A 24,010-nucleotide genomic window follows, 5' to 3' on the forward strand; every position below is an offset into this window, starting at 1 on the left:
GCTGCCTGCCTGCACCCATGCCAGCTCCCTGCCTACCCTTTGCCCCACATGGGGAAGGTTGGTGAGGTGTTGCAGGGGGAGGGGGTGCTTATCCAGCTTGCGACAGCTCCCCAAAACACTCTATGAGGCCCATGGCCCCAAACAATTGCCCACCCCTGCTCTAGGACATGCCATAGGCAACATTTTAGGCCCAGCATTCATTTAATGGGTACAAAGTTTCATAAAAATAAACTATGAGCACAAATATAAGTCATGTAACTTCTTGTTTTAAGATATAAATACTTAAAGATTGATAAACACATCTACAATATTGGGGGCTGGGTGAAGACCCAGACAGAAATCTGGTATTAAACATATATCGTACTGTGGCTGTAATGAAGGCATAAGTGGAGGCACAGAAGTGAAAGTCCTTTCCACACTGATACTGATTTTCTTGATCTTAAACAACTGAAACAGATAAGCCAGTAGAGACTATTATACTCTTTTTATCTATGAAGATATTATTGAGTGAGATGCAACTATATAACTTTGGTCAAAAGACAAAGTTTGGGGGTATAATTATCTGGTCTAAACTAATTCCTAAATATAAAAAGTGTGTGCATGCATGTGCATGTGTGTGTACACATGTGTCTGTGTGTGTACATGAGAGAGAGAGAGAGAGAGAGAGAGAGAGAGACTGTGATTGGCCACAGTATTTTTAAACTGGAACATTTAGAAAAATATGGTCCATCTTACTATATGAGAATAAAATAGCAAAAGAAAAAAACCTTGTCTAATAATTGATATGCCTTGCAGTAATGGAAAATAATAAACCATCTACAGCCCACTAGCTGCAAAACTCAAGACAGCAGCCTTCACAATAAAAATGAAATCTAATTTTAGTATACTGTTATTACTATGTATTAATATTAAAACAGTTTCTAGGGAGTGCAACCAAGACCAGAGCCTCATTGACCTGGACTTGCAGGCAAATGAGTAACAGACATGGCATGGATTAATGAAGTACGCTATAAGATTATTAACTTTACAAAAAAAATGCTGTTGTATGCTCATCCTTCATTTTCACATAAGAAATACATAACTGGCTCTAGTGTGTGATATGAAGCTTCCACCACATTAAAAAAAAATGGAAAAAAAGTCAAACTAGTAAATCAGGGTAGATCCTCTTCAATCTTCTTGAGAACTTAGCTTAGCTGTAAAACCAGCCCTTTTCCTGCTATATAGAATGATGTAGAGGCCACTAAGGAGATTTCTTCTCTTTGGTAAATACAAGATGCATGAGCAAAATCTTTTGAGATTTGATATTTTTAAGACTTCACCCATAGGATGTGCCACTGGTTGTAAGTTGCAAGGTATCTAAAGCCTTGTAAATTTAAAAGTCTAAGCTTCCTAACATTACATTTTAAGCCTCTCTTGCTTTCAGTCTGATGGGAAGAATTCTTTCATGTGCATCTAAACCAATGGTCAGATTGGAAGCAGCAAAAAATGTTTTACACAATTGAAGGGTAGCCAACAGGTGCAAGAGGCTTTTGGAGTTATTTCATGAGGGAATATTCAAGACACAGTTAACTGCTCACTCTACCTCAAATGATGGGAAAGCTAAGGCCTAGGAAAAGGGGTCATTACACTGTTACATTTCCATTTGGTCTCACCTGCCAGCCTCCCTTCATCCAACCACCAGACTGAGTATTAAAAGAGTAGGAAAAAATTCCTGATACAAAGAGTTTGCAATCTATTGTATTTACCTGAATCCAAAACAAATTCAAATTTAAGATGACACCCCATACTTAGATTCAATACATGGAAAATTCTAAATTTGTTATAATTTTCCATGTACACAATCTAATTAGTGGAAGGTTGTCTTCAATTCATCTCCCCCACTGCTGTGGCAGGGAAAATTGTGGCAGGGGGTAAAAGGATAAATTCCCCGGCCTTGCCCCTGTCCCTTATTCTCCCATGCCTGTGCCTGCCTCCTGCCATGCCTACCCCTACTATATGTCCCACTTCCCCATGCCCCTCCATTCCTGTCTGCCCCCCCCAGTCCTTGCCTGCCCATGGTGCCTGTGCCTGCCCACCTACACCCTGTCTTCCCCACCCCTGCTCCCCACTTCAGCCTTCACCCCCATCCCTTGCCCATCTTCCTGCTGTTCCCTCCTACAGAGTGTCCTCCCACCTACTGCCCCTTCACTCACCTTCTCCCGCAGCTTGACTGCTACAGGGCAGTCAAAAGCAGTTAAGCTACAGCCTGGCCCCAGTCCAGCTAGGAAGAAGCAGGTTTGGCTCCCGATTAGGCCACATAAGGGTTGGAGGGACCAGAGCCAGAGCAAAAGGTTAGAGTGGGGAGGGTGCAGGCTGCAAAAGGAAGTAGACTGGGGGAGGGGGGGATGACAAGGATTCAGCTTCCTCTCCAACCCTGAGTCTTTCTCATGCTTCTCTCAGCCATGTGCCCCCTCACCCACCAAATGAGCCATTTCATCTTCAGGCAGGCAGCAGCTTAGCACCAACTTCAGCACTGAGACTGGGAACAAAATTGGAGCCAAGTTGCTGCCTGCCTTGGACTGGTACTTGAAACTAAGATGCAGATCTGCCCCCCTCCCACTGCTCATTGTAGGAGAAGGGTGAGAAAGGAAACACATGTTGGATTTGAGAAAATACAATAAAAAGGCCAGACAAAAATGCTGGTGGGCAGAAGGTTATAATGTAAACCAAAGTGAAAAATGGAGTGGTTTGCAAATATCAGATTAATGTTTGTTTTATTTATTTATAGATAAGATTTTGACTATAAGAGTTGTTGATGTTTGAATGACCTCTCTAGAAAGTATCTAGAAAGATGTGTCTATAGTCCTGAAAGACATTACAATAATGGCATGCTGGGATCCAGTTCCCAATTCCAGCAATGGTGCATCCTGCCATGCCATATGTGCAGGACAGTGTAATAGGACCTGGTCTATAAAGGCAGCCGTGGCACCCGTCACTGCTCTCATGTTTCATCAAATCTTACTTTGATCCTACATGCCTTGCTTTGCTAGAACATTAAAATAAAATTAAGAAGGCTTTTCTCAGAAACCAGAATGAGAACTTAGGTGCCTCACTCTACCCTGTTGAACTCTGCTGATCACTGGATGATCTTTTAACTATCCGCTGAGCAGAGTATCTCTCACACCAAGGTGATCTCAACTAACACACTTTTTGGTCTCATTCTATATGTGGGGGCCCACTTACTCTTAAGAATTCCTCTTCTCTGGGAGTTTGCTCACTGCCTAGAGCATATACCCATTAGGGATTCAAAAGGTTAAACATTTAAATAATAAGTATATTTATACCAGTAATGTATTACTGGCTAATGTTTAGTGCAGAGCAGTCTGGTGGGGAAGAGAAATGGTGAGTGCCTCAGGAACAAGAAGGCAGCAGGGCAGGCAGGCAGGCAGGAGGGAGGGAGGGAGGGGGGATGGGAGGGGAGAGGCAAGAGGGGACTAGTACCCATAGCCATTGAGGTTAAAGAGGAAAACAGCAGGTGGCCTAATGACTTGTCTATTAAGCAATTAGCTGCTCATTTGCAGGTGCCAGGAAGCTGGCTGGAGGGAGATAACAGGCTACTTGAAGTTTAAACCTATCTTCAACCTGCATTGTCTCCTCACTCCCTCTTTCCCAGCTCACCCTGCAATGGGCTGGGAAAGTCCCATGCCCCTGCTATTATCCATGCCTTCACATGGGCCATGTTGTCTGGCAGGGCTTGCCACCACTTCTAATTTAAGACATGATGAAAACCAGTCACAAAAATATTCCACATATTTTGTGGAATAATTTTGTATCTGGTTTCTCATACCGTGCTTTGTGGGTGGTTTCTGTAATATGGAACCAGAACAGGAAATGCCAGTCACAATAGTTGGCATTTTCTGCCTTTTTAACCTCTTCTCTTATAGACACATACGTCATGGGATTTGAACTGCTCGGTTGTTTTCTATGCATATATTAGAAATTCACCCTGTTACACGTAACAGGGGCATACTATTCAAGTGCCCATGGCTAAAAATGTAAACTATAATTTCACTTATACTGGACGTGTTTACTACTGCGCAGTAGCATTGGCGGGCACTAACAATGATGCTCCGCTACAGCATGGTAGTAATGAGCTACTGCACAGTAGCTCATTGCTACTTTGCAGTAACATCTGAAAAAAGTGGGCATGGGTGGTACTGTGCAGTAATGCTGGTTACTGAGCAGTCATTTAGTAATTGCTTATGCCTGTGCAGTAACAATACCTCTCATGTAGATGCAGCCCCTATTCTGATACAAGTGTAACTTTAATGAATTAAACTGACTTATTCTGATTTAAACCACAGCAAGATCAAAATCCATCCCATTGTATCTGTAATGTGACATAAGTTTCTGAAGTACGGGTGCACGCAGCCATTCACCAGACCTGGTCTATTCATGTGGCTCACTTTAAGACATGTGAATGGAGACTGGGAGCAGTGCATGCAGTCATTTGGCACTTCAAAGAACTGGGCAGAGAAACCAGTACAATTAACTCAGGGTGGGCTGGACTGGGGGGGGGCGGGGAGTGGTGCAGGACTAGAGGACTGCCTGGTTGGGAGCTAAAAGTAGCCCAGTCAGGGTGAGGGATGGGGCTGGGAATAACACAGCCCAAGGGCTAGAGTACAAGGCTAGGTTTTCCTGGCTCTCAGGGCTGTGCTGCCAACACATACAGGCATTCACAACATCAGGTTAACCCAATCTCTGAGTTAATGCCTATTTAGATTGGGCATGCCTATTTAGATTGGGCATGCCATTTTTTGCGTGATTTAAGCTCTCTGCATGTTTGTATGACTGGCCATTTAGATTGACCTAGCCCTCATAAGATAGATCTAAACGGAACACCCATACATACCCAGTGTGTCAAACAAACCCTGAACAGAAATGTGAATATAAGGGAGACTTGTAGTATGTGGGCCCCACATTACTAGACATCAAAGAAAAAAGTACGGTGTCACTTGACTGATGACATTAATCATAGAAAAGGAGAGAGAGCTCAGAGCTAAGGTTCATAGTGGCAAATGAACAGAAATCTTTAGAATAAAAACTGAAGGAACTCAAGCGGGGGGTGGTGAAGGGAGTGTTTTAGAGATCTATTCTTGTGTTACAGATCCATCACAACTTAACATGGACAGCAAAAAGGTGACTCAGTATAACCCATCATGTTCCTAAATACATGCATCAGAGGAGTTAAAGAAAATTGAAGAGGAGGAGGGTACTTATTAAATGTTAAAGGCCTTATCCAAAGCCTACTGAAATCAGTGGAAGTCCTTCAGACTTTAAAAATCTCTGAAATCAATGGAAGTTTGTTTTAGCCTTAAATGAGCAGATGTTGACAAATGCCATCATCAGGAAAAAATATTTACAGGTAAATACTGAAATCCTTATCGCTCCATAGCTGGGAAAAAGTACTAGTTTAACAGTCAGCAGGAAATACATGCTTTGAATAACTAGGAATGCATTTTTAAAAACAGAGCAGTGGAGAATCATACGGATAACAATGTTACTAGAGCACTTTTCAAACTTAAAGAATAAACAAATAATTAAAATAACAGATTGTTTTAGCAGTCTTTTTAATAGGTTTATAAGCTACTTAAGAAGGAGGATGAATGTTGTTAAAAAAACCATATGCTATTGCATGCATTTATTGCAGTAGGAAAGGAAACACAGAACAAGATGGTTGCCAATTTAACCGTTAGGGGAAAAATAGCCTTTTATTCTTTTATTTTATGAAAGCATGTCTTCATAACTATTAATGTTTTAAATGGCCTCTATTACTATTATTAACAGATACAATAATAAAATCTGATAAGCATAGCACTTACTGACAGCGTTATATAGGTTTATGAAGCTTGTTAACTGGTATTTGATTTTTTTTTTAAATTTTATTAAACAGGCAGTGTGGGTTTGGGACATTCACAGGAGCCACCACCATTGTGTCAGACAAAGCATCAACACCCTTGATGCTGGTACAACAATTTTACATCTGATAGGCAGGCACTTGAGGATGCACCCCAATGTATAGAAAAGAAGATAAGTACTGTCAGTCACAAAATCCTGCTGTTCATCTCTTCCTGAAATGCAAAGAAGGAGGGTTTAAAATAATTCAAGGAGCCAGTCTGATTTCTTTCTGTATGTCCACTATTAAATAAAGGTTAAATTATTCTGTTACCCCTTTTGCCTGCAAATATGTGACATAAGGATTGATATTCCTTGGGAGATGTGAAACAGAAAGGGGTTTGAATCTAAAAACAACTTAAAATATGTGTAAGTCTCAGAAAATGGTATCCTTACATAAAAACTGTATTCTCTTAACTTGGCTTTACTGTGAAGAAAAAACCAAAAAGAATGTGTTGTTGTTTTTTATTTCAAGCACAGGCAACAGATATACTATGTACAGTTTTTTAAGATGTGGAAAGAATTTGAGAACGTTCAAAGCAAATTAGAGGAGCCAACATAGGATGAAGCCTGGAGAGACTGGTCAGGACTGGTACAAAAATGACCTTTATGTGATCTGTGAACAAGCACCCTCCTTGTCTTATTCTGTTACCAGTACAGAAGTACTGTACCTCATGATCCCAATCCATAATATTCAGACATTCTATGGGATACACTAAGTGATTCAACAAGTTGCACAACAGCAAGTTGTGTACAATTCATGATTGTTAACCTCAACGGTTAGCATTGTGTGTTGACCAGACATTTAGTCTCTGATCCACACCACTGCTAATTAGAAAGGTGGATATTATACATATATATAGATATATATATATATATAGATAGATAGATATATACACATACATACATACTATTACAACACACACCCCTTATACGTCATAAATATATCACACACACACACATACATTGTAGAGCATAGTCTCAATCAAGCCACTGTCTGCCCTTCAGGATTCTTTGAATTCTGAAGTTTTAGCCAAGAATATATGAATAATGAAGGTTTTGTTTACTGTTATATTATGTCAAACCAATGAGGAAAATAATAAGCTTTTCTTCAGAAATGTTTAAAGGCTGTAAAAAAATATGGATTTGCTATGTCTCTTGCATTTGAAATTGGTCTCAGATCTAGAAGCCTTTTTTTAATTATTTTTCATTCTGCCCCATTGAGCTATTTTGTGCCTTCTGGTTGTGGCTGAGAAGCCTGGAAGTATTATGGCTAGGGCAAACTAGTTAAGAAATAAATTGCACCCCCCTAAAACATTACCTAGTTCTAGGAGGGAAGCAAGTATTCTTATGGGTTCTGAAATATTTAGTCAATATTTTAATTCACTTGTATTGTTTTGAGGTTTTATACTTTAAGTCCACACCAAAAATCAGATTTAAAATGTATATTTGGTACTGACATACATAGCTTTTAAATCCCTCTCAGACCACTGGAAGGACCTGCACGCTGATCCTAGGACAATTTTACTATTTACCTAAAAAAGACCAGCATTGCATCTCTCGTTTTGATTCTTGCTTCATGTGTGACTATTATTACTACTCTAATCTCTACTTCCCTTGTTTCTGAGAGGCATGATAAGGGTTTGGACACATCCAAAAGACCAGGGTCACCAGTCTGGAGAAGCAAGGTGAACCCAGAACTAACTAGACTCAGGGAGGCTCTCTCTGGGGTTTCATAGTTTCATAGTTGGTAGGGTCGGAAGGGACCTGAGGAGATCATCTAGTCCGACCCCCTGCCATGGCAGGAGGGAGTACTGGGGTCAAACTACCCCAGCCAGATGTTTGTCCAGCCTCCTTTTAAAGACCCCCAGGGTAGAAGCCAGTACCATTTCTTTTGGAAGTTGGTTCCAGGTCCTAGCCGCCCTGACAGTGAAATAGCACTTCCTAATGTCAAGCCAGAAACTACCCCCCGCTAGCTTGTGTCCGTTGTTTCTTGTAATTCCCGGGATTGCTCGGGGGATCCCAATGCCTGCTGGTGGGCTGGGGTAGCAGAGTACTGGAGTAATGCAGGTGGGAGCTTTGCCACAGGGCTCAGTCTGCTTGGTTCTTGGACACCAGGAGCCAAGTAGAGGGAGAAGCACTGTGAACCTTCTGCCTACTTCCCAAAGTAGAGTCCTGTGAGAAGTGGGCAGGGATCTTTGACCTACTGCCCCAACCCCACACCCAGAAACAGCTCATGCTTTCCCCAGATCAGGATTATCCTGGTTCAGGGAAGGCACCATGTGCTCAGCTTACTAAATTATACTATGTGAATAATGCATTTTAAATGCTGTGAATTCCAAAATGGAAAGTTGATTTTTGTTCAAATTAGAGAGACTGCAAAAGCAGAATGTTCACAACTCAATAATCAACCTTCTTCCTAGTTGCCTAATAGGGGACTGCAAATGTTACTGAAAGCAACAAAAAATCTTACAAGTATAACTAGAAAGAATTCCTAGACTGCATAAGGAATTTAATTCACACCAATATAAAGAGAAAAATAGAAGGAAAGGCAAGGAAAGCATTTTAGCAAGAATTCCCTTCTTCAAAAATGAAATGTGGGTTGTTTTCTGCTTTAAAAGCCTTGCATGTTTTAATTGTTTCTGATTAGTCAAAATGAATGAGTAATAAAATGAAAAATATCTCAGTAGGTTTTATGCCACAGCCAACTACTGCATTTTAAATTTTCAGAAAAAAAGATCCGTTTGAGTAATAGATTGCTATAAATTGAAATAACTACACACTGCCCTGAGTTTGTTGGTTCACTGATGCTTTAGAACAGCTGTGTCTCAGGAGAGCTCCAGTAAGAAGTAATTGACTGCCATTGAGTTGATTCCCAACCCACTCAAAATGTGTATGTTTTAAATGCATGAAAGCCAAATCTTTTGAAATAATCCTTACTGCTTGGAGTTCTTTCTAAACAGATTGAAATTACCTGTGATATTAAGGAGGAAGTTTTCAAGATAGCATGATGCTAATGTGATGGTTGAACCAAAAATAATTGTAAGGTATGTTTATGATTGGAGGATGATAATTCATATAGTTCCATGTGAACAGCACTTTCAGTGTTTTGCAGGCAAAAAGAGCTTGGAATTTGCAATGCTCTTCCTGCCAGGGGTCTGTATTAACATACACAGCAGTGGTCCTGGTGGAAGACTGTGCAGGTATCAGAGTTTACAAAGACACAGCAGGACACTGCACAGGAGAAAATGAACATCAAGCAGGAAGGGCAGGAACAGTTTTATGAGGTCAGACATCATATGCAACATGTTCACTCCACATAATGATAGTGACTGAGATTGTTCAGGTCTGTCTACAGGACTTTTAGAGATATCTTCCATGAAAATCAATTGAAGATTTGTCTAAATTCCCTAAACAGTTTTGAAAAGCTCAACTAACGTGTTGACAAAAAGTGTACCAAGGGGTCCATTCTGTAGAAGGTGTTGGAGAAAGTGGGCTTTAGGTGGGATTTTAAAGGAACGTAGGATCAAAATGGTATCATGAAGAATTGCCTCAGACAAAGCAATCAGTATGAGATGCAATATAGGAGTACTTATAGGAAAAAGGTAAGGAACCAGCAGGTCAAAAGGTCTAAGCAAGAAATGCAAACCTTACATTACATTACACATGTATAGAAAAATATTACAGCAAGAAATGTAATGCCTTTATACTTGTATTTCCCTTAGTTATTAGTATCTGTGACCGTGAAGAAGAGGTTTCCCCTAATTGGCTTCTTCACTCTTTGCATCAAAAAGTAACTTCCAGCACATTCCAAAAAATTGCTAGACTGTTTGTACTACCCTCCTGACAGATATCATAGTATTAAAGTTCAGATAAGGACTGAGTCCTGTCATTTGGATACTTCAGTTAGTTGTTCTAAAAGCAAGACTCAGTGATGGTTCATCATTGATATTCCCTCATGACAGAGCCAGCACTGAGGAACACCATAGAGAAATGCCTACATGGTGTCCTCCTTGAATTCAGTGCTTGGTTCTTCTACAGGAGGAAGAGACCCAGCTCTTCATATTAATATTTCTTTGCTGTAGCAACCACTCATGGACAGGCTATATATTACTAAGACCTGTACAAACACATTAGTAACAATCCCAGTCTTGAAGATGCTCACAGTTTAATTTAAAACAAAATGCAAAAAGTGTATGCAATAAATTGCACAAGGGAAAAGGTGAGACAGGGTGCAAATATTAGGTATAAGATCTCTCTCTCTCTCTCTCAAACACACACACAAGCACATATATAGGCTAGTGATACACACAGTTTGCTTGTGCTGAACCATGTATTTTCATTTCAATATAAATAACTATGAACAACACCATACTGATTTTCACTCTTTGGCACAAATGAATGCTTGACAGTCAGGTACTGTCTTTATATTCCTGTCCTTGATGGTGCTGAGAATGCTGTTTGCACTTAAATAATAATGATGCTGCTGCTTGCATAAGAGAGACAAACTTCTCATCCTTAGGAAATCAGAATCCATCCTTCTGGACAGAGCAGGGGTGGGCAATTATATCAGAGCAGGGGTTGGCCTGAGAGATACTTAGGAGTTTTGATGAGCTGTTATGACTGGGGAGGCAGGGAGATGTCAATTTATCTTATCCAGCCCTTAGCCTGTCCATCCTGCAACCACTGCTGGGTGTGCCAGGCAGACTGGGAGGGTGGGATCTCCATGGAGACTGGCCCAGGGGTGGTGACAACATGGGGGCAGGGCCTGGGTACAGTCACGATCTGCTTCCTGCTTGGCCCTATGCTGTCACTGCCCTATGATCCTGGCCCCGGCCCCAGCCCCAGCCCCAGCCCCAGCCCCAGTTCCAGACTCATCCTGCCCGTCCCACTCCCAGATGCCACTCCCTGCAGCACCCACAGCCCCGCTCCTCCCATCCCAACCCCCTAGCTAAATGCACCCTGTCCCCAGGAGTCTTGGCCAGTCTCCATGAACACCCCTCCTACCCACCTGGTCCATCTGACTAGGGTTAACATACATCTGGGTTTTCCTGAACATGTCCTCTTTATGAGCCCTCTGATCTCAGTCCGGACAGGTTTTTTAAATCTGCCCAAATGTCCAGGATTTTGCTTTGCTCCACTGGTGGGAGCAGGGGGAGGGTGATCGGAGGTAGCAGGGAGCATAGACTTACCTGCTTGCACCTGCAGAGGCATGCACAGACCCACGTGGTGCTCCCTGCTGCCTCCAATCACCCTCCCCCTGCTCCCACCAAAGAAGCAAAGCAAAATCAAGGACATTTGGTCAGGGTGGGGGAGGGTGCGGATGGGGACTGGGGCTGTGATAGGGAAGGGGGTTGGGGGATTTCCTGCCCTTCCAGTGGGGGAAAGAGCCGGGGCTTATTTGAGGGCAGCGGGAAATTCTGTGGCCAGTCGGTAGCACAAGGGCTAGTACCTGTGCTCGCAGGGGCTGAGTGGCCAGGAGACGCTGCGGGGGTGGGAGGGAGGAGGGGGGCCATGGCCAAGCTGCCTGGCATGGCACAGCAATCCCATCCCAGCACCAGGGAGGCCACAAACCTTCCCTCCTCTTCCCTCCAGCCCATGATGTGGCCAGACATGCTCCTCTGCTGTCTGCATGAATCGAAGCCACCACACTCTGGGCCAGTGAGGATAGGGACAACTGGGGCCCTCTGGCAGGGCTGGAGGGGACAGGGGGCTATGGGTCAAGAGTGAGGGACACCGACAGGGCTGGGGGGGGCTGTGGCTTGGAAATGAGGGGTGCCGGGGGCATGGGGAACTGTGGGTTTGGGGTGCAGGTCACGTTGCATCAGGGGACTGTGGGGCAGGAATAAGGGGCACCAGCAGGACCAGGGTGCAGGGTACTGTGGTTTGGGAATGAGGGGCACTGGCAGAGCTGCGGTTAGTGGGTTGGGACTGAAGGGCAGCAGCACAGCTGGGGGGGCTGTGTCTTGGCAGTGAGGGGCAACAGAATGGGCAGGGGTAGGGCACCAGCATGTCATTGCCCCCTCCACTGCCATATTCCCCTCTACCCTCCCTCTGCATGACAGGTGTTCTCTGTTTTGGATCTGGAAATATGGTAACTCTAGGTGCAGGGTAAAAAAAAAAAGATAAAACTAGGGTGAAGGAAAACATTCTGAGACAGGCAACAAGTGAAGTAGCAGCTGGCAGTATTTTTGTGTTCTAAAGAAATTACAGAAATGTATTGGCATTAGTTTTATTAACACCTAAAGTTTAAAAAACGTATCAAGTATGGGTCAGATTTAATCCTAAAAGATCCAAGAAACTCATAGCATGGGGATGTTCCCTTACCTTTAATTCACATTTTTTATGGCTAAATATTGAAAAAGAATGTGTATTTATATCTCACATTATAGAACTAAAACCTGCCAGGGTATGTTTTAGAGAACCGTTAGCACGTACCTCAGATGCAATGAGAACGTTCTTGGGGCACCAAATACTTACACCATGCATTTAAGGACCACTAAAATATCCCTCTAGACAATTTTAATGTTGTTCTTATGCATCTACTTAGATCTGAAATAGCTTAAATATACACATTAAGCTGCATTCCTTTTTCTAGCAGGTAAGAGCCTATTCTTATATCAGCTGAAAAGAGCACATTCCTCTTTTAGATTAAATACTCAGTTTCCAGGCAGAAACTGAAATCTAGCCTTTGATCAATTCCATTTTCATCAGAAGATATGGAGAAGTGTTCTCCCATCCCATCTAACACTGGGTCCATACATCCATTCACTGCACCTTTCTATGTTCAAGTGATTTAACTGAAGCCACCTAAACATAGACTGAGAGCAGCACATACAGCTGTTTGCCACTCCTGGAAGACATGCAGTGAGCCTGATGTAAGTAACTTAGGATGAGAAACTAAAAATAACCTGATTAAGGTTAGGAGGCAGTGCTGTGTATGCATTCAGGCATTCTGGAGAAGATTCCTAGTTAGGGTCTATGCTTCTATAAATGTTTATGTTGCATATGGAGTGTATGCTGACATGTAACTAAGGATGCATACAGAAGTGCAGCTGCCAGTTATAACTCAGAACATTTTTACAAAGCATTCTGAGTTGCAAAGTTACTCTAGACCAACAGAAGTTCACAGCTCTGCAGACAGAAGTTACAGAAGACGCTACATTTTGAAACATCTTCATCTGACACCTCATGCAATGAAGGGTCAGATTTTCACCAGCTTGGCCATTTTTTAAGCTGTGAGCAGCTAGCATTTGGTCACAGCTATAGGCTGCTTTTTGTGGCCAGATCAGGTGAAAATTGTCACTTCTGTCTGCACCCAAAGTATCAAGGAAGTAGAAACTGGACAGAGAATCTAGTTCTCAAAGTGGAAAAAAAAATTCCTCTGTAAAACACTCAGGCATCCCATCTTGCATAAAGAGTTAATCTCAAATACTCAGTAAAAAGTTGGTAAAATAGCATAAATCAGCACAGATTTGGACCTATTAATTACCTCTCAGCTAGTAAAACAATAAGTAACTCATGAATTTAAGTTCATGCTGCTGAGAATTCAGCAGAGTGTATTATACTAAATAAACAAACCATACAGCCAACCTAAAATCGCTATCTCTATGAAAATTTTCCCCAGCTAGCTCATTGAAAGGCCTAGCTCATAAGAGTTACAAAAGATTATTTCCTTTAACTGAAAAGTCAGTACATATATACAAATATATGCAGCATCTTTTGTGGGGGATACCTTGACTCCAGGCAATTTATTCTGGCACCAAGTTGAGTTAACTTATAATGAATAAGTACTATTGAACTAGGGAACCAATGATCTCTGTCTTTCCAATGCTTTGTTTGTGCCTTTTCCCAGCATGCTGGTAGTATGCAATGCAGGTTTTCTATATCTTGAATAGGGAATTTTAATAACCTGATATTAAAAGCCCCCCAAATGCAACTGCAGCTTATATGTTTTAACAAGGTATCAAAACCAATTTTGGCAAAAATTGAAAAAAAAAAAATTGGTCCTGCAGTAATAATGTACCTGCCAAGATCAAGCCCAGAGCAATTTACATGTCTGGGTTATAATTAAAGCTATATGAAAAAAATTGCACAGAACATCATCTAGTGAAAACCTGTCATTATTCCAGGTTGATAAAAATGCTAAGCCACCTGTAAACATTTAAATGTCCAGCCCTGCTTTTTGCCAGTGCAGTATGAGAAAATAGGGTGCTGGCAGATATGTCCACCACTGTCCCACATGATGAATTTTAAGGGCAACAGAAGGGGCAGTGAGAAAGCTCTATGGGAACACTCCTTAATTCACCTCTAACTGAACAGTAGGTACTCTGTCAGCTGGTTTGGGAAGCCACTAGCTAAGTTCCAGTTCAGGTTATGCGACACCAGGAATGCTTTAGCAGCAGAGTCATTAGTGTGCTATTGGTGCATCCACACATTCAACTAATGCAATGAAATAAACTCTGGAGCACTTTGAGCCAGAGTTAATTGCTTCCAGGCACAGCATTTACACATGTACCCAAGACAGCAGCAATTTGAAATGGGGTTGAGAAGGCCCCTGCCTGGCTAGGCTGACTGGGTATAATTTACCAACCCCGTCACTGTCTACATGTGCATTTCAGCGCAGTAAAGTACTCTGTAATAAGACAGTACTGTCCCTAACAGTACTGTCCTATGGTGGAGTTAATTAATTTACTGTGCCCTAATACCAGTGCATGTGTAGATGGTGATGCTTTATTGAAGAGCTAATTATTTGGCTCTGTAGTAAAGAGCACATGTAGATGCAGCCTATATTCACAAAGTGTTCCTATGATGTTAGAAATCTGCCCAGTATACCAAGGGTACAATATAGTATGTGTGATCCCTAAGCATGAGAGCCATGCCAGCAGAAGCACCTACTGTACAAGTAGTTATGCTGACAAAACCTCATATTTACTAACCAAGAAGGTTTGCCAATAGAAGGTGATTTCACTATGGGTACACACAGATATTGGGGGGAGGTTAGATTGAGTTAAAAATGGCTACTCAATCTAACTTAGTTCACCCAGGTGTAGACCTTACACTTAGATCCCTAATTAGGTCACTTTAAGTGAAAACTGTACAAAAGTTCAGGAAGGTTATATCAGTCTGAAAATGGCCAGCACAATCTAAATTAACTGTACATCTGAGGTACTCTAACTCAGATTGGGTCTGGTGAGACTGATCTAATTGAACTTCTGTATAGTTCCCAGCACAGCCCCAGGGATAGGAAAGCCCAGCCACTGGCTCCAGCCCTGGGACTGCACTTTTCTTACTCCACCAGAACCAAACTGTTTTTAGCCCCCTGACCCCTCGCTCCACCCCCAAACAGACAACCCCCTCCATGGACCAGCCAACCCCTCCTTCCCAAAAGCCACTCCTGGTGCTGGTTTTACTTGTGTTTGCCAGTGCCAGGAACCAAAGAAGTAAGTCTGGGTAGGGGAAGTGGTGGGTGGTGGTCATCTGTGTCATTTACTGGGGGGCTAAATACAGATGCCGGTTACTGGGGGGAGAGAGCCCCACATGCCCCAAGGCTTCCCTGTGGACCCCACTAACCCCCCCATCCTTCCAAATCTTCCCATACCCTACCTAGTCCCCTGAGCCCCCAAACACTTCCTGCAGACCCCACTTGCTTCCGTTATCCCCCCCAAGCCCTTCTGCTAGTGCCCCCACCATCTCTACTTAGCTTAGATTAGGTGCCCATTTTTAATTCAATCTAACCTCCCTAAATGCCTATATATACCTTATGTGACTATAAAGTGCATCCACTAAAGAAACTCAAGACATACATTTAAGAACTAAGGAGGCCAGCATGCAGATGAATATGCTAGTACTGAGACTCTCAGCAACCCACATTAATAAAACACCACTTTTGTCCAGAAATCTACTGCCTGTGGTGCAAAACTGCAAACAATAAGACCATCACTAGACTGAAATTCATGCTAACGAGATCTGCAGTTAGCATGCGCAGTTGGTGTTGGATTCCATATTCAGATATAATATGCTCTTATAGGAAGAATGAGACTGATGACTTACATCATTATTTGTGGTCTTGCATGTTCTTTGAAGAAATAAGAGGAAAATGGATCTCTCCATTAACTGGAAAAACTAAGAACTGGGCGAATGAGGAAAAATAACTTAGCTTCTTTCTAACACTTCAGAGCCTGTCTCAGGTGTGTTTGCACAATTTGTGCAAAGAATATGGGCCAACATCAAATATAATTGTCCTGTTATGTTTTATTGCTCATTGCTTCAAGTTACCTCTTCTTTTAGATCATTATACATAATGTTCTGTTTCAATTTTGAGTAAACTGGTAGAATACATAATCTTATTTTATACTTTTTGTAAAAAATATGATTTGTTGCTGTTTTGGCAAAAGCTGTAAATAAATTACTACTACTACTGAAGACACTACTACATCAATACTAGGACAGCTTACGGGATATACAATACTGATATTTCCATAGCAGTAAAGCAATTTTAGTGTAGACCTGGCCTTAGTACCTTACTGGGCACAGGACAACTCTACTTCTCTTAATTCAGTAGTTGTCACTTGAAACAGGCCTGTAGAAACTGCGAGTCAAGAATCATATGATTATTCAGCTCAGGTGAAAAGGAGAAAATGGCTTGTCCTTAAGATGAAAAAATAATATTTGGTTTTGAATTTTCCCCTCTGCCACTTCACTGGCTTTAAATATGTTATAAGGTAAACATAAAATATGTTTTAAATATGTTATAAGGTAAAAATTATTTAAAATTATTTATTTTGCCCTGCCCTTTATAAAGCTTGATTTTCTGACAAGTTAATAATTTCAGGTAAACAACTACTTCATTTAAGAAGAAAATCTTAAAAGGAGGCCAAAAAAAAAGACCACATCCAACAGGCACATCAGGAACTCATTAGACAGACAGAGACAGAGCAACCATCAAAGCTCATAAAGATATTAAATAAAACTTGAATGGTTCCCACAGTAATATACAATTTACTTCATAAAGGATAATGTACTTACATAATGCATTTCATTTAAAATGCACCTCACCATGAGTGGGGAAAAAACTATCACAGTTTGAAAAATAATCAAGGCTACTTGCGTTTAATATTTCAAACCAAAGGTCTGAAATGCTGCAGAGGTGATACCATATTACAATAAGTGCCACTATTTAGACTTGTCAAATTATAAAATAATAAGCCTCCATTTTCACTTTCCTAACTAGCCAATTAATTGTGAAAGTACTTTATAGCAGAACTGTGTGCTTCTGTCAAAGCCTAATGAGAAAAATGTAGGCGTCAGATTATTTGTATATTTTCCAATAATCAAGTGTTGAACCAAAGCCTTTTCTGAGGTGATACCACTAAGCTACTTTACTTACCACTTCACTACAGTAACTGAAAAGCAAGTGGTGATATCTTTGAAACATGATACAGAAACAAAAGCAAATAACCATTGTTTAATTATCTCTTCAGATGTATCATGGGCATCTCAGTGAGGTTTGATTCTCTTGAGTCCTACAGCTAATTATTTTCACCTGTTTTGTCTGAAGTTGATTTTGGGGAATAAAAAGAAAGCAACCAAAAAACGAAGCCTATAAATGATGCCTTTTCAAATAACGGACATGTTACAATAGGCTGGAAAATAGTGTGTTAAAGCAGGGCGTGTGCCAGAAAAGACATTTGTGAATATTTTTCCAAACAGCATTCATTAATTGCATCTTTTGGCATGTGCGAGCCCTTCCATGGTCTGATTCAACTCCTCTGCAACATCAACTGAAAAATGTCTTTGGGTGGGGGAGAAGCGGGAGCGAAGGACAGGAAAACAGCTCTAAATCTCTATCACTGCAACCCATGGCCCTGTCCCCACCCTCTCCCACTACGGTATGGCTAACAAGGAGGTCCAATGAGATCTTATACCTAGGGAAGGCCCTGTGGCATACCTGGGCCTCAGATGAGTCCATGGGTGCCTCTGAGACACATTTTCAGGGTACTCTAACACATTCACAGATGCCCTTTAGGCCCAAATGCTTCCCTGCTTTCTGCTTCTTCACCACTGAGAACAGACTGAGGTGCTCCAAAGGTGATCTCTCTAACCTGTGATGCCTCACCTTTACTTCCCTCACCTATATATGCTACATTTTGGCAGAAGAGATTTTACCACCTAAAAGAATCATGCCCTTGACCAGACAGAAAAGACAGATTCCCACTTCTAAAGAAGAGGCCTATCTGTATAGTCAAAATTGTGTGGTTTGTACAGTCTAAAATTAAACTTACCCTGACAATAAGTAGGTTAAAAAGGTAACAAAAAGATCTGTTATAAAAACAAGAATAAATATAAGAAATCATAGTTTCATAGTCGGTAGGGTCAGAAGGGACCTGAGCAGATCATCAAGTCCAACCCCCTGCCATGGGCAGGAAAGGATGCTGGGGTCAAACAACCCCAGCTACATGATTATCCAGCCTCCTTTTAAAGGCTCCAAGGGTAGGAGTAAGCACCACTTCCCTTGGAAGTTGGTTCCAGATCCTAGCCACCCTGACTGTGAAGTAGTGCCTCCTGATATCTAGTCTGAATCTACCCTCCATCAACTTATGGCCATTATTCCTTGTTACTCCCAGTAGTACTCAGGGGAACAGGGACTCTCGCACTGCATGCTGGTTTCCCTTGGCCAGTTTATAGATGGCCACCAGATCCCCTCTTAGCCTTCTCTTGTGGAGGCTGAACAGGTTCAGGTCTCATAGCCTCTCCTCAGAGGGCCTGCCCTGCTGCCCCCTGATCATGCGAGTGGCCCTCCTCTGGACCCTCTCTATGTTGTCCACATCCCTCCTGAACTGTGGCACCCAGTACTGGATGCAGTACTCCAACTGCGGCCTGACCAGTGTCATATAGACGGGGAGGATCATCTCCTTGGACCTGCTCATGATGCATCTGTGGATGCATGACAAGGTGCGGGTGGCCTTCCCTACTGTGTCCCCACATTGGCGGCCCATGTTCATCTTGGAGTCTATAATGACTCCAAGATCCTTTTCTGCCTCTGCGCTGACAAGAAGGGAGTTCTCCAGCCTGTAGGTATGCTGCTGGTTCTTCCTCCCCAGGTGCAGTACCCTGCACTTGTCAGTATTGAATCCCATCTTATTCTCATCCGCCCACCCCTGTAACCTTTCCAGATCCAATTGCAACCTGTCCCTCCCTTCTAGCATGCCCACTTCTCCCCACATCTTAGTGTCATCTGCAAATTTGAACAAGGTGCTTTTCACCCCCTTGGCCAAGTCGCTGATGAAGATGTTGAACAGTGCGGGCCCAAGGACTGAGCCCTGGGGGACCCCACTGCCCACATCCCTCCAGGTCGAAAATGACCCGTCCACCACCACTCTCTGGGTGCGGCCCTCCAGCCAATTGGCGACCCATCTGACTGTGTAGGCATTGACACCACTATCTCCTAATTTTTTAACAAGAATGGGGTGAAAGACAGTGTCGAAGGCCTTCCTAAAGTCCAGAAAGACTACGTCTACCGCAACACCTGTATCCAAGGATTTTGTGACCCAGTCACAGAAGGCCACCAGGTTGGTCTGACAGGACCTGCCTCTGATGAAACCATGTTGGTGGCTCCTAAGCATACACTCCCCTGCTTGCCCCTCACAGATGTAACCGTATACTGAGATGCAGACAGAGATATAAGAATAGATATAAGAAAAGACAAAGAGCAGAGATATAAGAAAGGACAAAAGAAAAGAAAATATCAGAACAATAATCTGTTCTTATCCTACATCTTGTAATCAGTCCACCAGATGAGGGACCAAAGCCCCTTATCCCCAGGAAGTTTTAAACCTGCTGTCAAGGCAAAGCTTAAGTGTGGCTTCTTATCCAATCTTTTATATACATCACCCACTGGATTCCTTGGGGGCCCATGCCATGCATGCCATTCCTCTGCCTCCTCCTCCTTGTCCCCCAGTGTACATCATTACCAGAGCAGAAGTCTTTTCTGATATAATTAAGACCAGGAGAATGTTTGCATCATTTCAAACACAACAATTGTTAAACCAGTACCCTAAAGATACTCCATCAATTTCCCACACTGTCCTTCCCCTAAATAGCCTGATATCCAGGTATTATTTTTTCAGCCCTTTCTTTAAAAAGTGCATTTGTCATTGTCTGGAAGGGCCTAACTATTTAGTATACCTATGTTGGATGCTGATTGTCAGTGATTACCTCTCTTCAGAAATTTAGGCTTTGAGTCTCTCCCAGGTATAAAATGTATTATGTAAACCTAGCCCTATTATTTGTATCAAATACATATACATTCATATAAATGTTAGGACAATAAGGCTGGACACAGCTCGATACTGCCAATATGCAGAGACTACACATTCTATATATGTAAAACAAGCTCAATAATACATGTATGACATCCCATGAACCCCTCAAGCATTGCAGGTTCATTTCAGGTCCATTTTGCCTATGGTAAGGTAATCGTTTCCTAGGTTGGATGTAGGGGTTTTAGGACTCCTTTACCCTACTTGGGTCCCTTTCACCTTGTGCAAGGGACACATAGGTAGAATGGGAATATCATCCTTGATTTTTTTCATGGTATCTTTTTGGCTTGTTTTGTTTTTTAAGAATTGCGCTGAAAACAGACAATTCAGTCTTTACAGTGAGAGCTCTTTACAGTGTACGGTACCCAGTAGCTGATGACTAATGGATAATAGTAGAATACTAATAGGTCATTTGATCACAGTCTAAAAATTCCAAGCAGAAAAAAGAAATTTGATGGACAACCCATTAACCTACCAGAAAAGGGTATAAAGAGATCCAAAGGTCGGGAGCTAATACTGGACAAATTCAGTCCAGGTTTGACAGCTAGGTTAATTAACCTTTAGAACAACATACTTGGGGATGCTATAGATCCTCTATCACTTGAATGTTTTGGAATCAAGACTGAATATCTTTTTAAAGATCTAACACAACTCAAACAATCTATGGGCTGGATGCAGAGATTATTAGATGGGGTTCTCTTATCTGGCTGTAAAAGGTATATATATATCTCTATATATTGATATATAGATATATAGATATATAATGTTCAGTTTAATATTCACCTGTATATTATGCATGGTCTCTAAGAGTACTAAAATTTTAGAGAAAAAATAAATTAATGTCCATGGTCAGTAGTTACTTTACCTAAGTTAGTTTCATTTTATAAATCTAAAACCTACATTTCCTGTTATGGCCTAGTAGCAGACTATACAACCTTAGATATTTTAAGTGTAATACTTTTTTAGCTTTAGTTTCACAAACAAAACACCGGAACTGAAACATTTCTCATTTTTCCATACCTGAAAACTTATGTTAAATGTGATGTGCAATTAAAACAGTTCATTTTTATGACAAGTTATAAAAACCTTTGAAAACAGGGTGTTTACAATGAAACTTTAGACAAACCACTAACTACAGCATTTCTAAAAGCCAGACACTCTAGTGAAAATTTCTTCAGACAACATATTTGCTTTTATGAGATAGTTGTACCATTTTTGGGGGTTTTTTTTCCTGAAGGATTTTAAGATGACATACCTTCTTCATGGAACAGACTGGCTAAAGTTGTTTATTATAAAATAATTATACAGCTATATATAGAGATATGTATTATACAGTATTTATAGTGTGTGTGTGTGTTTATATAATGTATTATATGCCTACACACATATACACACAGAGATGCACACACCAGGCGCATCTACTCAAGCAACTGCTATGGCAACATAGTGTCAGTGGGCACTAACCATGATGCTGCCGCTACTGCGCCAAAGGAATGAGCAATTGTGCAGTAGGTTTGGAAATGACCCGTGTGCTGCCAGCACTATACACTACAGGTGGGTGCTGCATAGTCATTTAGTACTTGCTAAGACAAAAGCAAGTACTAAAGCAAGTACTAAATGACTGCAGAGTACCGATTGCACAGTGGTGTGCACATATAGATATGCCCACTGGGCATGTCTACATGTACCACTATGGCACCATTTTTATTGCACTATCATTTAGTACTTCCTTTTGGAAGTACTAAAAGATGGCGCAGTAACACCCCATAAGGCACTGTGTGCACTGTTATTTTTAGGAACTTTGTCACCATAGCAATGAGCTATAATGAGGGAGCATGTTGCTATGGCAACATAGCTGCAGCATCGTGGTTTTTTCCTGCAGATGCTACGCCACTGTAGAGCTTTGCTACAGCGATGTAGTGTCACGTGTAGACACACTCACAGTGTATGTTCTTGCAGAACACCATATTTTCTCACACAGAACACACCTCCAAATAACACACACACTGTGTTCAAACAGTGATTCTTTCTTTTTTGAAGAAGAAGAAAATAAAGATCTTTCCTTGAAAATGCTGGGTATGATATTTTCCTAGGGAGAATACAGGCAGCTGAAGTCAGGGGTGTAAGGGAGGAGAGAAGGAAAACAAAATACTGGGGCTGCTCTGTTAACTCCCTAGCTGCAGGATGCTACAGGTACAGAGCGAAAATGCTTGATCCCTTTTTCTCCTCTTAAGCTGATCTGGGTGGGCAGCTAGCATTGCTTCCAAGTCAGCTGAAAGCCCAGTTAAACCACAGAGTGGAGCTGAGCCCCATGTGCCAGGCAAGAGGCTTCTGGAGCACAAAAGTTTGCTGGGAGACAGACAAAGTGTCCACAGTCAGCAGAAAAGGAGTCTCATATGATCATTATGCTGCTCCTTGTGAAGCATGTACAGCTTTACTTTCCCTCCCCTCATCCTAGCAGAGGCTCAAGCTACAGAAGCTGCTGTTACCACATTCCTCACTTAATGCACACACTCCAATTTCTAGCAGCTGATTTTTGCAGGGGGAAAGGTTTGCAGATACTGTAAACCCCTCAGTTTTTGCTAGTTGTTTTTTTTTTTTTTTGGGGGGGGGGGCTGGATTTGTTTTGTCTAATTAGACACACATCTGTTTAGCATGGTGTTAATCTCATCTCTGAACAGGAGGATGGCAAGATCCCTTAGCTTCATATATCTACGATTCAATGATTTCATTGTTCACATTCAAATTCCATAACATCCAAGTGTTACCTTTGATACAGATGGGCTTTATCTACCAAATGTGCTGAGCTTAAACCATCCCTTCTCAACCTTTTCAGTGTACAGGCACCCTATAGCCACTTTTTGAATGCAGCAGTACCCCCACCTAAGAGCCACTGTTGGTGCTGCCTCCATTTACCTCAGTGCTTTTCATTTGGGTTCTGCTGAAAGGCTGCAAAGCTCTGGTGAAACTGCCCTCTGCTGCAAAGCCATCCCAGAAGCATTTTCCCATGTGCATGAACTCTTCCTGCATTAGAATTCCAATTATCCAACAGGAGCTGCTCCATACTGTGCTGCTTTTTCTGGTCCACCACCCACAGTACCCCTTGCAGAAACAGAAGGAGAAAGGATAGTTCCACCCATGCTTGTTTCTCTATGGCTAGTTCAAGTCCCTGAAAAGGACTGGATCCAGGCCACAACACAAGGAATCATCAGCAAGAAGCTCAATGGAGTGCATCCCCTTCCCCAGCCTGTATGCCATGCTGCTTATCCCCTATTATCTTACCCTTTGCCCTCCTCCCCTAGGCATACCGGAGGTAAGCTCTCTCCCTCCTCTATTTCCTCTGCTCTCCCTCCACGCCATCTGACATTGGCAGTCATTTCCTTCCAGCCCCCCACCCCCCCGAGAAGGGAGCGGTGGTATGCAGTGCTTCCATGCCACCAAGTTGCAGGTGTCCCTGCTGGCACTCTGAAAGTTGAGTGCCACTGATTTAAGTATATAGATGCAAAGTAGAGAAGATTTTTTCTTTGTGAAATTTGTTTGCTTGTACTATCTCTAAGTATTTGTCTATATCATTTTTACACGTAGAATAATATTCTATTGTTCTCAAGGTACATTTCTGTTGAACAATCTTCTGGGGTTTTTTCTGTCATTTGTTTCATATTGCCAATTTCAGGACAGTATGTGAAGGGCCACATATAAACACCCTGGGTTAAAGAAAATGAATTAAATAGCATAGTTGCTGATATAGCCTAGTC

At 41.9% G+C, this 24,010-nt stretch overlaps 1 protein-coding gene across 5 annotated transcripts in view; it reads right to left on the reverse strand.

Moving 5' to 3' along the window:
- Nucleotides 1-24,010, reverse strand: part of DMD (dystrophin) — a 1,961,037-nt gene that overhangs the window by 1,529,671 nt on the left and 407,356 nt on the right. The window lies entirely within an intron of this gene.

This window comes from Alligator sinensis, unplaced genomic scaffold (genome assembly GCF_000455745.1).
Source record: "Alligator sinensis unplaced genomic scaffold, ASM45574v1 scaffold746_1, whole genome shotgun sequence".
Classification (NCBI taxonomy): Eukaryota; Metazoa; Chordata; order Crocodylia; family Alligatoridae; genus Alligator; species Alligator sinensis.